Genomic DNA, 15,238 nt, shown 5'->3' with positions numbered 1-15,238 from the left:
GGCGTTTAAACGCCAGTAAGGAGCATCTGGCTGGCATTCAACGCCAGAACAGAGCATGGATCTGGCGTTGAATGCCAGAAACAAGCAGCATCCTGGCGTCCAGACGCCAGAAATGCACAGTGAAGAAGAGCTGGCGCTGAACGCCAGAAACAAGCATCTGGCTGGCGTTCAACGCCAGAAATATGCTGCATCTGGGCGTTGAACGCCCAGAACAAGCATCAGTTCGGCGTTTAAACACCAGAATTTCATGCAAAGGCATTTTACATGCCTAATTGGTGCAGGGATGCAATTCCTTGACACCTCAGGATCTGTGGACCCCACAGGATCATCTCAGCATCTGTGGACCCCACAGGATCCCCACCTACCACCACTCACTCTCTTCCCTCTTCTCAATGTTCATCCTCTCTTCCCAATAAACACTCTTCCCCAAAACTCTTCACCAATCACCTCAATCTCTCTTCCCTATCATTACTTCACCACTCACATCCATCCACTCTTCCCCATAAACCTACCTCATAAACTCCACTTACCTTCAAAATTCAAAATCAATTTTAATTATTTTGATGTGGTGGCAACACTTTTTATTTTCTGAATGTATGCTTGAACAGTGCATATGTTGGCTCTTGAAAGAATGATGACAAGGAGACATGTTATTTGACAATCTGAAAAATCATAAAAATGATTCTTGAAGCAAGAAAAAGCAGTGAATACAAAATCTTACAGAAAAAAATAGAAAAAAAATAGCGAAAAAAAAATAATAGAAAGAAAAAGAAAAAAAAAGCAAGCAGAAAAAGCCAAAAGCTCTTAAAACCAAAAGGCAAAAGAAAAAAAAAGCCAGTAACTCTTAAAACCAAAAGGTAAGGGTAAATAAAAAAGATCCCAAGGCTTTGAGCATCAGTGGATAGGAGGGCCTAAAGGAATAAAATCCTGGCCTAAGCAGCTAAACCAAGCTGTCCCTAACCATGTGCTTGTGGCGTGAAGGTGTCAAGTGAAAACTTGAGACTGAGCGGTTAAAGTCAAGGTCCAAAGCAAAAGAAGAGTGTGCTTAAGAACCCTGGACACCTCTAATTGGGGACTTTAGCAAAGTTGAGTCACAATATGAAAAGGTTCACCCAATTATGTGTCTGTGGCATTTATGTATCCAGTGGTAATACTGGAAAACAAAGTGCTTAGGGCCACGGCCAAGACTCATAAAGTAGCTGTGTTCAAGAATCAACATACTGAACTAGGAGAATCAATAACACTATCTGAACTCTGAGTTCCTATAGATGCCAATCATTCTGAACTTCAATGGATAAAGTGAGATGCCAAAACTATTCAAGAGGCAAAAAGCTACAAGTCCCGCTCATCTGATTGGAGCTATGTTTCATGATAGTTTGGAATTTATAGTATATTCTCTTCTTTTTATCCTATTTGATTTTCAGTTGCTTGGGGACAAGCAACAATTTAAGTTTGGTGTTGTGATGAGCGGATAATTTATACGCTTTTTGGCATTGTTTTTAGTATGTTTTTAGTAGGATCTAGTTACTTTTAGGGATGTTTTCATTAGTTTTTATGTTAAATTCACATTTCTGGACTTTACTATGAGTTTGTGTGTTTTTCTGTAATTTCAGGTATTTTCTGGCTGAAATTGAGGGACTTGAGCAAAAATCAGATTCAGAGGTTGAAGAAGGACTGCTGATGCTGTTGGATTCTGACCTCCCTGCACTCAAAGTGGATTTTCTGGAGCTACAGAACTGAAAATGGCGCGCTTTCAATGGCGTTGGAAAGTAGACATCCAGGGCTTTCCAGCAATATATAATAGTCTATACTTTGACCGAGTTTAGATGACGCAAAAGGGCGTTGAACGCGAGTTCTATGCTGCAGTCTGGAGTTAAACGCCAGAAACACGTCACGAACCAGAGTTGAACGCCAGAAACATGTTACAACTTGGCGTTCAACTCCAGAAAGAGCCTCTACACGTGTAACATTCAAGCTCAGCCCAAGCACACACCAAGTGGGCCCCGGAAGTGGATTTATGCATCAATTACTTATCTCTGTAAACCCTAGTAACTAGTTTAGTATAAATAGGACTTTTTACTATTGTATTAGACATCTTATGATCTTGGGATCATCTTTTGATCATTTTTAGATCTCTAGACCTCCATGGGAGGCTGGCCACTCGGCCATGATTACCCTGTATTCACTTATGTATTTTCAACGGTAGAGTTTCTGCACTCCATAGATTAAGGTGTGGAGCTCTGCTGTTCCTCATGAATTAATGCAAAGTACTACTGTTTTTCTATTCAATTCAACTTATTCCGCTTCTAAGATATTCATTCGCACTTCAACATGAATGTGATGAACGTGACAATCATCATCATTCCCTATGAATGCGTGCCTGACAACCACTTCCGTTCTACCTTCGATTGAATGAGTATCTCTTGGATCTGTTAGTCAGAATCTTCGTGGTATAAGCTAGATTGATGGCGGCATTCATGAGAGTTCGGAAAGTCTAAACCTTGTCTATGGTATTCCGAGTAGGACTCTGGGATTGAATGACTGTGACGAACTTCAAACTCGCGAGTGCTGGGCGTAGTGACAGACGCAAAAGGAGGGTGAATCCTATTCCAGTATGATCGAGAACCTCAGATGATTAGCCGTGCTGTGACAGAGCATTTGGACCATTTTCACAAGAGGATAGGATGCAGCCATTGACCACAGTGATGCCTCCAAATGATTAGCCATGCAGTGACAGCGGATCGGACCATTTTCACAGAGAGGATGAAAAGTAGCCATTGACAATGGTGATGTCCTTACATAAAACCAGCCATAGAAAGGAGTAAGATTGATTGGATGAAGACAGCAGAAAAGCAGAAGTTCAGAGGAACGAACGCATCTCCATACACTTATCTGAAATTCTCACCAATGATATACATAAGTATTTCTATCTTTATTTTTTGTCTATTTATTATTTATTTTCGAAAACTCCATAATCAATTATTATCCGCCTGACTGAGATTTACAAGATGACCATAACTTGCTTCATACCAACAATCTCCGTGGGATCGACCCTTACTCACGTAAGGTTTATTACTTGGACGACCCAGTGCACTTGCTGGTTAGTTGTATCGAAGTTGTGAATGAAAAAAAAACGATTTATTAAGACGTGCGTACAAAGTTTTTTGTGCCGTTGCCTGAGATCACAATTTCGTGCACCACCCAGTCAGGGGGAGCTATGATAGGAGCAGAGGTAAGGTTTGCTTTCAGAGTTTCAAAAGCATGCAGACATTCAGCATCAAATACAAAAGGAACATCAGCAAAGAATAGGTTGCTCAATGGTTTAGCAATTTTTGAAAAATCCTTTATAAATCTTCTATAAAATCCTGCATGACACAAGAAACTCCTGACTGCCTTAACATTCGTTGGTGGTGGTAATTTTTCAATTACTTCCACCTTGGCTCTATCAACCTCAATTCCCTTGCTTGAAATCCGGTGTCTAAGAACAATACCTTCTATAGCCATAAAATGACATTTCTCTCAATTTAAAATAAGGTTTGATTCTTGACACCTTTTCAAGACCAGAGATAAATGCTTAAGGCAGGATTCAAAAGAATTACCAAAAACAGAAAAATCATCCATAAATACCTAAATAAATTTTTCAACCATATCAGAAAGAATTGAAAGTATACACCTCTAAAAAGTTGCTGGGGAATTACAGAGTCCAAATGGCATTCTCCGGTAAGCAAATACTTCAAAAGGACATGTGAATGCTGTCTTCTCTTGATCTTGAGGGTCCACTGCAATTTGGTTATATAACCAGAATATCCATCTAGAAAACAATAAAAAGCATGATCAGCTAACCTCTCAAGCATCTTATCAATGAAAGGCAGCGGGAAGTGATCCTTCCTTGTAGCAGTGTTGAGCCTTCTGTAGTCTATGCACATTCTCCATCCTATGATGGTTTTTGTAGGAATTAGCTCATTCTTTTCATTCTTGATCACTGTCATTCCTCCTTTCTTGGGAACTACCTGCACAGGACTCACCCAAGGGCTGTCAGAAATAGAGTATATAATGCTGGCTGCCCATAGTTTCATTACCTCTTTTTGGACCACCTCTTTCATAGTTGGATTGAGTCTCCTTTGTGGTTGCACAACCGGTTTAGCATCATCTTCAAGAAGGATCTTGTGCATACACTTGGTTGGACTAATCCCCTTTGAATCACCAATGGTCCACCCAAGAGCTATTTTATGGCTCTTGAGCACTGTAATCAGTGCCTCTTCCTCACCAGGTTTTAAGGAAGAGCTAATAATCTCTGGATATGAATCATTTTCACCTAGGAACACATATTTCAAAGAAGGAGGCAAAGGCTTGAGCTCAAGCTTAGGCGTGCTAGCTATGTCCTTCTAAGGTGGGGAATCATCAATCTCAAGTAATTCATACTCAGAGAGAGGGTCCAGAATATCATCAAGTATCTCAGCTTCTAGTACCTCTTAAATAAGTGGTTCCACAACATCAACTCTCATACACCCTTTAGAATCATTAGGGTGTTTAATAGCTTCAAACACATTAAGGACCACCTGTTCTTCATTGACCCTCAGGGTTAATTTATTCTTTTGCACATCAATCAAAGCTCAACCTGTAGCTAAAAAGGGTCTTCCAAGAATAATAGAGGACCTCTCAAGCATCTTATCAATGAAAGGCAGCGGGAAGTGATCCTTCCTTGTAGCAGTGTTGAGCCTTCTGTAGTCTATGCACATTCTCCATCCTATGATGGTTTTTGTAGGAATTAGCTCATTCTTTTCATTCTTGATCACTGTCATTCCTCCTTTCTTGGGAACTACCTGCACAGGACTCACCCAAGGGCTGTCAGAAATAGAGTATATAATGCTGGCTGCCCATAGTTTCATTACCTCTTTTTGGACCACCTCTTTCATAGTTGGATTGAGTCTCCTTTGTGGTTGCACAACCGGTTTAGCATCATCTTCAAGAAGGATCTTGTGCATACACTTGGTTGGACTAATCCCCTTTGAATCACCAATGGTCCACCCAAGAGCTATTTTATGGCTCTTGAGCACTGTAATCAGTGCCTCTTCCTCACCAGGTTTTAAGGAAGAGCTAATAATCTCTGGATATGAATCATTTTCACCTAGGAACACATATTTCAAAGAAGGAGGCAAAGGCTTGAGCTCAAGCTTAGGCGTGCTAGCTATGTCCTTCTAAGGTGGGGAATCATCAATCTCAAGTAATTCATACTCAGAGAGAGGGTCCAGAATATCATCAAGTATCTCAGCTTCTAGTACCTCTTAAATAAGTGGTTCCACAACATCAACTCTCATACACCCTTTAGAATCATTAGGGTGTTTAATAGCTTGTAACACATTAAGGACCACCTGTTCTTCATTGACCCTCAGGGTTAATTCACCCTTTTGCACATCAATCAAAGCTCTACCCTTTTGATCCTCTTCTATATCCAATATTACAAAATCAGCGGGAAAAATAAATGTCCCCACTTTCACAAGTAAATCCTCAACAACCCCCACAAGAATTTTAATAGAAAGATCAGCAAGTTGAAGAGAAATACGAGTGGATTTTACCTCCTCAATTTGGAGCTTTTTCATCATTGAAAGTGACATGAGGTTGATGCTAGCTCTAAGATCACAAAAAGCTCTCTGAATAGTGACATCTCCAATGGTGCAAGGAATTACAAAGCTTCCTGGGTCCTGCATCTTCTCAGGAAGGCCATGTTGAATAATAACACTGCATTACTTTGTTAACACCACTGTCTCAATTTCCTTCCAATTCCTCTTGTTAGTCAACAATTCTTTCATGAATTTAGCATAGAGAGGCATTTGCTCAAGAGCCTTAGAAAAAGGAATACTGATTTGAAGCTTATTGAAGACTTCTAAAAATCTAGAAAACTGCTTGTCTTTGGAAGCCTTCTGAAGTCTCTGAGGATATGGCATTTTAGGCTTGTACTCAGGAGCCTTAGGCAATGTAGGATGAGTTTTAAAAGAGATTAGGAATGGATTATCTGCACGCCTAGGAGGGACGCGATCCACCTCTTCTTTCTTCTCCTCTGGAGCTTCTTTTTCAACTAGCTCCTCATTGACCTTAGTCTCAGAACCAGCTACTTTACCACCTCTCAACTGAATAGTCTTGCAATATTCTCTTGGGTTTACCACTGTATCACCAGGAAGAGTATTTGGAGGCCTCTCAGGTACTTGCTTGCTCAACTGGCCTACTTGCACCTCCAAGTTTCTGAGTGAAGCTCTAGTCTCCTGCATAAAACTAGCCAGTATTGCTTCTAAATCAGTGTTTTTCTGGGGTTGAGAATTCGCCTGCTGAGGTCATTGTTGTTGATAAGACTGAAACTGGCGGTTATTATAATTATTTTGCTGAAAACCGCCCTGAGAATTATTGTTAAAATTCTATGGTCTCTAAGGTTTCTCTCTCCACCCCAGATTTGGGTGATTTCTCCACCCTTGATTATAGGTCTTAGCATATAGATCATTATTTGGGTTTCTAGGAGCATTCCCCATGTAATTGCTGTTCAAAAGAAGATTGAGAATAATCATAATTCTCACCTTGCATAGAGTTACCAGTCATGTCATAAGGAGCCTCTTGAGGTGCATTCTGAGTATTAACAGCTGAAACCTGCATCCCACTCAATTGTTGAGTAATCAAATTCATCTGCTGAGACAAAACTTTGTTCTGAGCAAGAAGGGCATCCAAGGCCTTTACTTCCAAAATACCTTTCTTCTAAGGGGTCTCAGAGTTCACAAAATTCTTGTTAGAAGAGTAGAGATATTGGTTGTTAGCAACCAACTCAATAAGCTCAGTAGTCTCCTCAAGTGTCTTCTTCATGTGCAATGAACCACCTGCAAAATTATCTAAATAGATCTTGGACATTTCACATAAACCCTCATAAAAGATCTCCACTTAAGTCCATTTAGAAAACATGTCAGGAGGGCATTGCCAGGTCAGCAACTTGTATCTCTTCCAGGCTTCATAGAGGGTGTCACCATCTTTCTGCCTGAAGGTATGAACCTCCACCTTTAGCGTAGTCAGTTTTTGTGGTGGAAAAAATTTAGACAAAAATCCAGTGACCACCTTATCCCAAGTGTCGAGGCTCTCCTTGGGTTGAGAATCTAGCCACGACTTTGCTCTATCCCTCACAGCAAATGGGAAGAGCATGAGTTTGTAAACCTTAGGACTCACTCCATTCATTTTCACAGTATCACAAATCTACAGAAAATCAGAAATAAACTAATTTGGATCTTCCTGAGGAAGTCCGTGATATTGACAATTTTGTTGCACAAGAGTGACTAGCTGAGGCTTCAATTCAAAGTTGTTTGCAACTATAGGAGGCACCACAATACTTTTCCCATAGAGATCTGTATTGGGGGTAGTGTATGAGCCAAGCACTCTTCTAGGTTGTTCATTCACATTCAGATTTGTCACATTGGCATTGACAGCATGATTATGATCCATAGTGGACTCTGCACCTTCCCCCAAAGGTCTTTGTCAGATTTTCACTAGCCTTATAAAGTCTAGCTTGTTACAAGCGCCGCCTCAAAGTCTTTTCAGGTTCAGGATCAAAATCTGTAAGAGGTTCCTTGTCTTTGTTCCTGCTCATAAACAGACAGAAAACAAGGAAAGTGAGATTCTCTACGTCAGAGTGAAGAGAATTTCCAGTGAGGTAATCAGTGTAAAGAAATAAAATAAAACACCAAACAATTAAAGCTAAAAATTTTCGAAAATGATGACTAAAATTAAGCTAGGAAATTCGAAATTTATAACAAAAAAATGAACAAGAAAATTAAAATAAAATTAACTAGGTAACACCAAACTTAATTTCAGAAATTAAAGAAAAATACTTGGTAGAATTTTCGAAAATTAAGGAGCAACAATTAAATAAAGTTAAAACTGAAATGCCTAATCTAAAAAATCAAACAACTAATAGTTGTCAATCACAGTCAATCCCCGGCAACGGCGCCAAAAACATGGTGCGGAATTTATAATCCACAAATTAACCGACAAGTGCACCGGATCGTACCAAGTAGTACCTCAAGTGAATGAGGGTCGATCCCACGAGGATTGATGGACTAACCAACAATGATTGTGTGATTTACTTAGTTAGACAAGCAGAAAAGAGTGTTTGAGAGTTCAAAAGCATTAACAGTAAATTCAGAATATCAGAGAGCAAGCAGTAAATTGGTGTGAATAATATGGAGAAAACAGTTAAGGCTTCAGAGATATTTATTTTCTGAATTAACTTTTCTTACCAACTACTTTAATCATGCAAGATTAAATTCATGAAAAATTATATGTGACTAAATCCTAATTCCTTAGACCTTTTTAGTCTCCTCTAACCTTCATCAACCGCCAATTCCTTAGTCACTTGATTCCAATTAGAGGGTTAAGTTCAAATCTAGTTTATGTGCCACAGAAACCCTAATTACCTAAATATAAGAGGATTATATGTCACGTATCCCGTTAAGTCCAGATAATTAGTGATTTAGGAGAATATGTTTTCAAGCTTTTGTTTAGGTAAAGAGCTTTTCCAAGTTTTACAAGAACTCAAATAGAATAAGGGTCATACTTCCGTTCCACCCAGATTCATAAGATAAAGAACGAAAATAATTCTTGAAATTGAAATCAATACATGAATTAAAATAGAACAGTAATAGTATTAATCCATAGAATAAACATAGCTCCTAACCTTAACAGTGGAGGTTTAGTTGCTCATGGTTCAGAGAGAAAAACAAGGAGTCTGAAAAACTGTAAATTGCAGAATGAGGTAAGAGAGAAGAGTTTGAAGGGCTGATTCTTTTCCCTTTTATATCTAATCCTAATTAATGTAAAATATATTTTTTTAAACTAAATAGTATCTTTTCCTATTTATAAATAAAATAAAAGTTTCATCAAAATCAATTAAAATCTTTGAATCATTCCTTGATGGACGTGGGACCACTTGCAAATCATTGAACTGGCGCCTAACTTGGGAAATTCCAAGTTAGGCGCCACCCTTGTTGCCTAGTTTAGAATGCTTTGAGTGTGTCTTGGTGTTGGCGCCTAACTTGGAAGGGAGTGGCGCCTAACTTCATGCTGGCCAAACCTAATTGTGTGTGTTTGTTGTGCCTGGCGCCTAACTTGGTGAAACCCAAGTTAGGCGCCACCTATGTAGCCTTGACTTGTCGTGTGGAGTTTGTCTTGGCGCCTAACTTGGTGAATCCCAAGTTAGGTGCCACCCTTGCAAAATTACTGGAGAAGAAGTGTAGACTATTATACATCGTTGGAAAGATCTGAAAGTTAGCTTTTCAATGCCACTAGATTCACGTCAATTGGATCTCTATAGCTTGAGTTATTTATGTTAGAGTGCTGGGAGGTCAGGGTTGATAGCATCATTTGCTTTCTTCTCTTTTGCTACAGAAACTCCATCAGATCCATCCGAATGCTACCTGAAATAAATAAAATTACCCACAACTCAAGGTAGCATTCATAGTGGCTAAAAAGTATTTAAATCTTGATTGAACTTAACAATTCAAATGCAAATTCACTAGGAAAAGATAGGAAAGATGCTCACTGATAAACCCCATTTTTAGGGTTTATCTTATGCTTAGTTTAGGAGATTTTATCACCTTTTATCCACATTTATCCAAGGAAATAGTATGGTTTCATGATTGTCTCCTAATTTGTGCTTAAGTGTGAAAACATATTTTTTAGACCTTTAATGTGTCAATATTAATTCACATTTGATTCCACTAGATGCCTTGATATGTTTGTTAGTGAATTCAGGATGGAAATGCTAGGAATGGATCAAAGGGATTAAGAGGAAAAGCATGCAAATGGAGAGCTCATGAAGAAACAAGGATTTGGGATGCTGAGATTGACGTGCACGCGCAGCAGATGCGCATGCGTGGAAAGTGACGTCGCAAGGCGACGCGTACGCGTACATGGCACGTACGCATGGATAGTAAAGTGTCAAGCGACACGTACGCGTATATGGCGTGCACGCGTCGGTGCTCGCACGTGACCCACATAAAGTGAATCTGCTGGGGGCAATTTCTGGGCTTCCCAGGCTATTTAACCCAAGGATTGAAGGGGAATCAAAACCTTACAACACATTAGTTTTAGTTTAGTTTAGTTTTGGAGGAAAAGTTAGTTTCTAGAGATTGAAGCTCTCTCTTCTCTCTAGAATTAGGTTAGAAGTAGATTAAGAATTTTTAGATCTTGGTTAATTTCATGCTTTGATTTAATTTTTCTTTTGTAATTCTTGTTCTTCTACATCTCTTATCTCTAGTTTAGTATTTAATTCTTGTAATTCTCTACTTTTTTATTGATGCACTTTTGTTTCCCCTATTTTCTTTCTAATGCAATTCATGTTTCGATTTCCTCTATTGCTTAATTGAATTGTTGTTATTAATTTCCTTGAAATTGAGTAGTATAGATTCACTTTTATTGCAATCTTATTATGCTTCCCTTTCATGCCTCCCAAGTATTTGATAAAATGCTTGGAAGGATGTTAGAGTAGATTTTAGTGCTCTTGGCTTGGGAAGGTAACTTAGGTATTCTTGAGTTACTAATGTCCAAGTGATTGATAATTGATAGCCATTGACTCTAGCTCTCATTAATTCAATTAGTGGAAAGCTAGGACTTATGGACTTGGATTGATATAACTCATTTGACTTTCCTTTACTTGTTAGAGGATGACTTAATGGGATTGATCCTTGCAATTATCATGTTGTGGTTAGTGATAAGGATAGAGATCCTTGACCACCAAACCTTGCCAAGACCTTTTTATCATTTGAATTTTATTTCCATTTACTTTTCTTGTTTCTCATCCAAAACCCCAAAATATACATTTTCATAACCAATAACAAGAACCCTACCCTGCAATTCTTTTGAGAGACGACCCGGGGTTTAAATACTTCGGTTATTAGATTTATTAGGGGTTTGTACTTGTGACAAACAAATTTTTGTATGAAAGGATTATTGTTGGTTTAGAAACTATACTTGCAACGAGATTTCATTAGTGAAATTCTATACCAACAATTTTCCGTTCATCAAAATGGCGCCGTTGCCGGAGAATTGCAATGGTGTTATATTATTGGTTATTGTACATATGTGATATTGTGAATATGTTTACCTTTTGCTTCTTTATTAGCTTTTGGTAGTTGTAGGAGTTTGTTTCCTTTATTTGTTACTAGTTCTTGTTTTTATTTTCTCTTTTCATTATGAATTCTCACTTTGGCTATGAGTTTGATTCTAACTATGTTGTAGGAAATGGGAATTTCAATGACAACATGCATCAAAAATGGGATAATCAAAGGTGGGAGGAGCCATATGCATATGATCAATCCTCTTGGCAACAACCTCCACCAATGCACTATGAACAAGAGCCATTCTATGATTCATACCAATCAAATGGCTATGGTGAACATCCTTGTGACTATCAAGAACTACCACCATATGCCTATGAGCCATATCCTCAACATAGCCCTCAACCATACTCACAAGCCCTTTTCACCAAGCACCTCCATATGACCCTAATCCATATCCACCATACCAACCACCTTTTGAGCCATATGAACCATACATGGAACCACCACAATATCAACACTTCCAAGAACCACTTCCTCCATATTATGACCAAGATGAACTACCTCTAATGTATGCAAATTTTCAACCACAAGATGAATTCTACTTTCCACCACAACCCTCCATGGAAGAATATCCATGTCCATCAATCCAAGAGCAATATGATCCTACTTATGTTAGCAAAGTGGAACAAGAATCAAAGGATCGTCTCAAGGAAGCAATGGATCGGCTTCAAGTAACCGTCCGTCAAAAGTTAGATGCATGGGATTCATGCCACAAGCTAAACATGTCCAAGGATGATTGTGGAGAAGCAATTGAAGAGGGAAACATGAAGGGGATTGTAGAACCTCAACTTGAGATCAAAGGAATTAAGTGTGTTATGTAACAAGTTGAAGAAATGGAGAATGTTGAATCACCACATCTTTATTATGATGAACCACCTTCCTACTATGAACCCTTTTTCCAAAATAATGAACCCTTCCATCCACCCCAACTTCCAATGGATGACATCCTTGATATTCTTGTTCAAGGGCAAGAAGAGATGAAAAGGGATGTGCAAAATTTTATGGCCGCCTTGGATGCGGTAACAAATCAATTAGCCTTCCAATGCTTGAACACTCAAGGAACTCCCATGGCTACATGTGGAGAATCTAATAAAGAACATAGCATGAAGGAGAGATTAGAAACTCTGGTAGATAATGAGAAATGTTGCTTTGTATTGGAACAATTGGAGGAAGCTATGATTGTTGAAGAAGAGGAAGAAGTAGTTGAAGATTTAGGAGATGCGGAACCTCCATGGGAACATAGAGTTGAAGAAAACCCCTCCAAGAAGATTGAATTTGATGTTAAGGAGGAATGTGCACAACTTCCAAGGCATATCCCATATGAAGACTTGGACAGGATAGAGCAAGAATTGAGTTCCCTTGGCAATGAAGATCAAGCATCAAATCTTAGTGGTGAAGAATCCTTTGAACAAAGGATTGAATATGAGAAATCTTGTAAAGAGGTGGAAGTCCTTAGAAAGAAAAGGACGAGAGTTGAACACGCTTTGTCAAGATCCTTAGAAGCTCATTTACCTAGGTTGTCATCTACTCCTTCATTTGAGTAGGTAAAATTCATTTCTATTAGCTTTATTGTCCCACTTGAGTATGGCTTGCTTGAAATGGATGGTCAACTTAGGACACTTTGCGGGATGAAACGTAAAAGAAAAATATTTAGTGGTTGGCATTGCAAATCAAGGCTCATCATGGTTGATACTTCAAGTATTAAATGCAAAGGTTAGATTAGTGCTCAAGTAGATGGGTCTAGAAGGAGAGTTTGGTATGACATTGATAATTCCTCTTGCTTACCACTCGGATGGATTAATGATGATCAACTTGAAGGTGGGTGTAGAAACAGGATATGGGATCCCGGCATACATGAGGATCAACTTTGGCCCTTAGCTTATGTGGAACTCCATCAAAGCTTGGAGTTATTGATTTTGAAGAATAGAGCTTATTGGAGATTCAAGCATTCGTGGATGTTCAAGGATGAATTCAAGCATAAGCCACCTTAAGAGGAGCTCCTCATAAGTCCAACTTAAGGACAATAAATAAAAGTGCTAGGTGGGAGACACCCCACCATGGTAACATCTTTTCATTTTTTTTTTTTTGTAAATATTGGTAGAAATAGGTTTAATTTCATGTTTTATTTAGTTTGTTGAGTTTAATTAGTAGTATGGTATGTTGAATAAGGTTTTATGCTATTTTGGTAGCTGTTTGGAGGCTTGGAATGCTTGGTTTGGTGCAAGAGATTGAAAATTTTTGAAAAACAGTGCACCAACCCACGCGTATGCATGCACCACGCGTACGCGTGCCCCAAGTTTTTCAGCCAACCCACGCGCACGCATCACGTACGCGTACGCATGGATACAACAATTTCAACCCTCCATACATCAACCCGAGAGTTGTGCCTACATCGTGCGAACGTTGTGCCTCTAGCACAAACCAATCCACGCGTACGCGTGCCTCACGCGTACGCGTTGGACCCATTTCACCCCATCCACGCGCACGCTCAGATGACGCGTACACGTGGATTGCCTTGTTTCACCCACCTTCTTTTCTTCTCCCCTTTCCATTTCTTTTCCCTCTCTTCTTTCCACCATTCAATCATCATCCAACACTACCAATCACCATCTAACACCATTTCTTTTAGTTAGTTAGTTAGTTGTTTAGTTAGTTGGATTTTCATTTTATTTTCTATTTTTCGTTATAAGTGTTGGATTATTAACTTTGTTTACTATTAGTGCTGCTTATTATTCACTTGATGCCCTATTGGCACAATCATTTATGATATTCATTGTTGGATCCTTTTATTGACGTTATATTTTGCTACTTGGTTTTGCGCTTCTTTGTTTAACATTTATGAATACCAAATGAATATGACATTGCCTTCAAGCTTGTTAAATCTTTTTGAATTGCATGATTTGGCCACCATGTGATTTGAATCCTTTTCTTTGATTAGGCAATTTCTTCATGGATGTTGTGCATTTATCTTAATGCATTGAGTCTCTTGATTATATGCATCCACATGCTATTTTTGGCTTGAATGCTTTCATGCTTCTCTATCGCTTGTTTGGTTATCTTGACTTACAAGTTTAAAGTATTTCAAGCACACTAGAATTAGTGAAGTGCATGCTTCTTTTGTGTAAATTGTGGCAAAACTTTCTATGCTAGTGTGCGTGTGTTCTAAACCGCGCGCAATTCAAGACTCACACACTCTTTTCTTCAATGTCACACTAACTCACTCACTCATTCTAGTAATTCTAACCTCATTCCAACAATGTATGCTTCCTTGATTTTGTATTCCCCCATCTTACGGTGTTATTTCCTATTTTTTATGACTAATGCACCATAAGCAACAAGGGAAGCGGAAGAAAGAACATGCAGCATCCGGTTGACCTACCAGCTGACGGTAGCAACTCGGAGAGTCGCCGGACCCCCTTGCTCATCTTAGAATGCACCGAGGACGGTGCAAACTTTTAAGTGTGGGGAGGTCGTCCGACCGGTCGACGTTTTTGGGTGACAAGTTTCTAATCTCAACACTTTTGTATTTCATTTTTAGGTCTTTTAGGATTTTTGGTTGCATACATATGTATATATATAATAAGCTTAGTCAAAATCATGATATTTTCCAAGAAAAACATTCTTAATAGGGCATTGACATCCCAATTGATTTGAGTGAAAACTTTTCATAATCTTCATATATTGTGGAACATGATTTTTGAGCTAAGAACACAAGCATGTGAGTTTTGAGCCTAATTGTATGGTTACATCTTATAACTACTTATTTTTCTTCTTGTGTGCATTGTTCTCTTTCTATGATTGTGATCTTTAATTTGTTTGATTCTCTATTTCCATTATTTTGTGTATTCATGCATTTATATGATTGAGGCCATCATTTTATTTAGCTCACTTACCCAAATAGCCTTACCTTTTATCTTCTATTGTTAGCCAATTTTGAGCCTACGATTAACCCACTTTGTTCTTAATTTAGCACATTATAAGCCTTAAAGTAGAAAACCAAGAATGTCCTTTATTTGGATCTTTGATTAGCTTAGGCTAGTGTGTGTGTATCATTCAAATGTGGGGAAACTTGGGACATTGGTTGAGAAAAA

The sequence above is a fragment of the Arachis ipaensis genome, chromosome B07 (assembly GCF_000816755.2).
Source record: "Arachis ipaensis cultivar K30076 chromosome B07, Araip1.1, whole genome shotgun sequence".
Lineage (NCBI taxonomy): Eukaryota > Viridiplantae > Streptophyta > Magnoliopsida > Fabales > Fabaceae > Arachis > Arachis ipaensis.
This window is presented reverse-complemented; position numbering follows the sequence as displayed.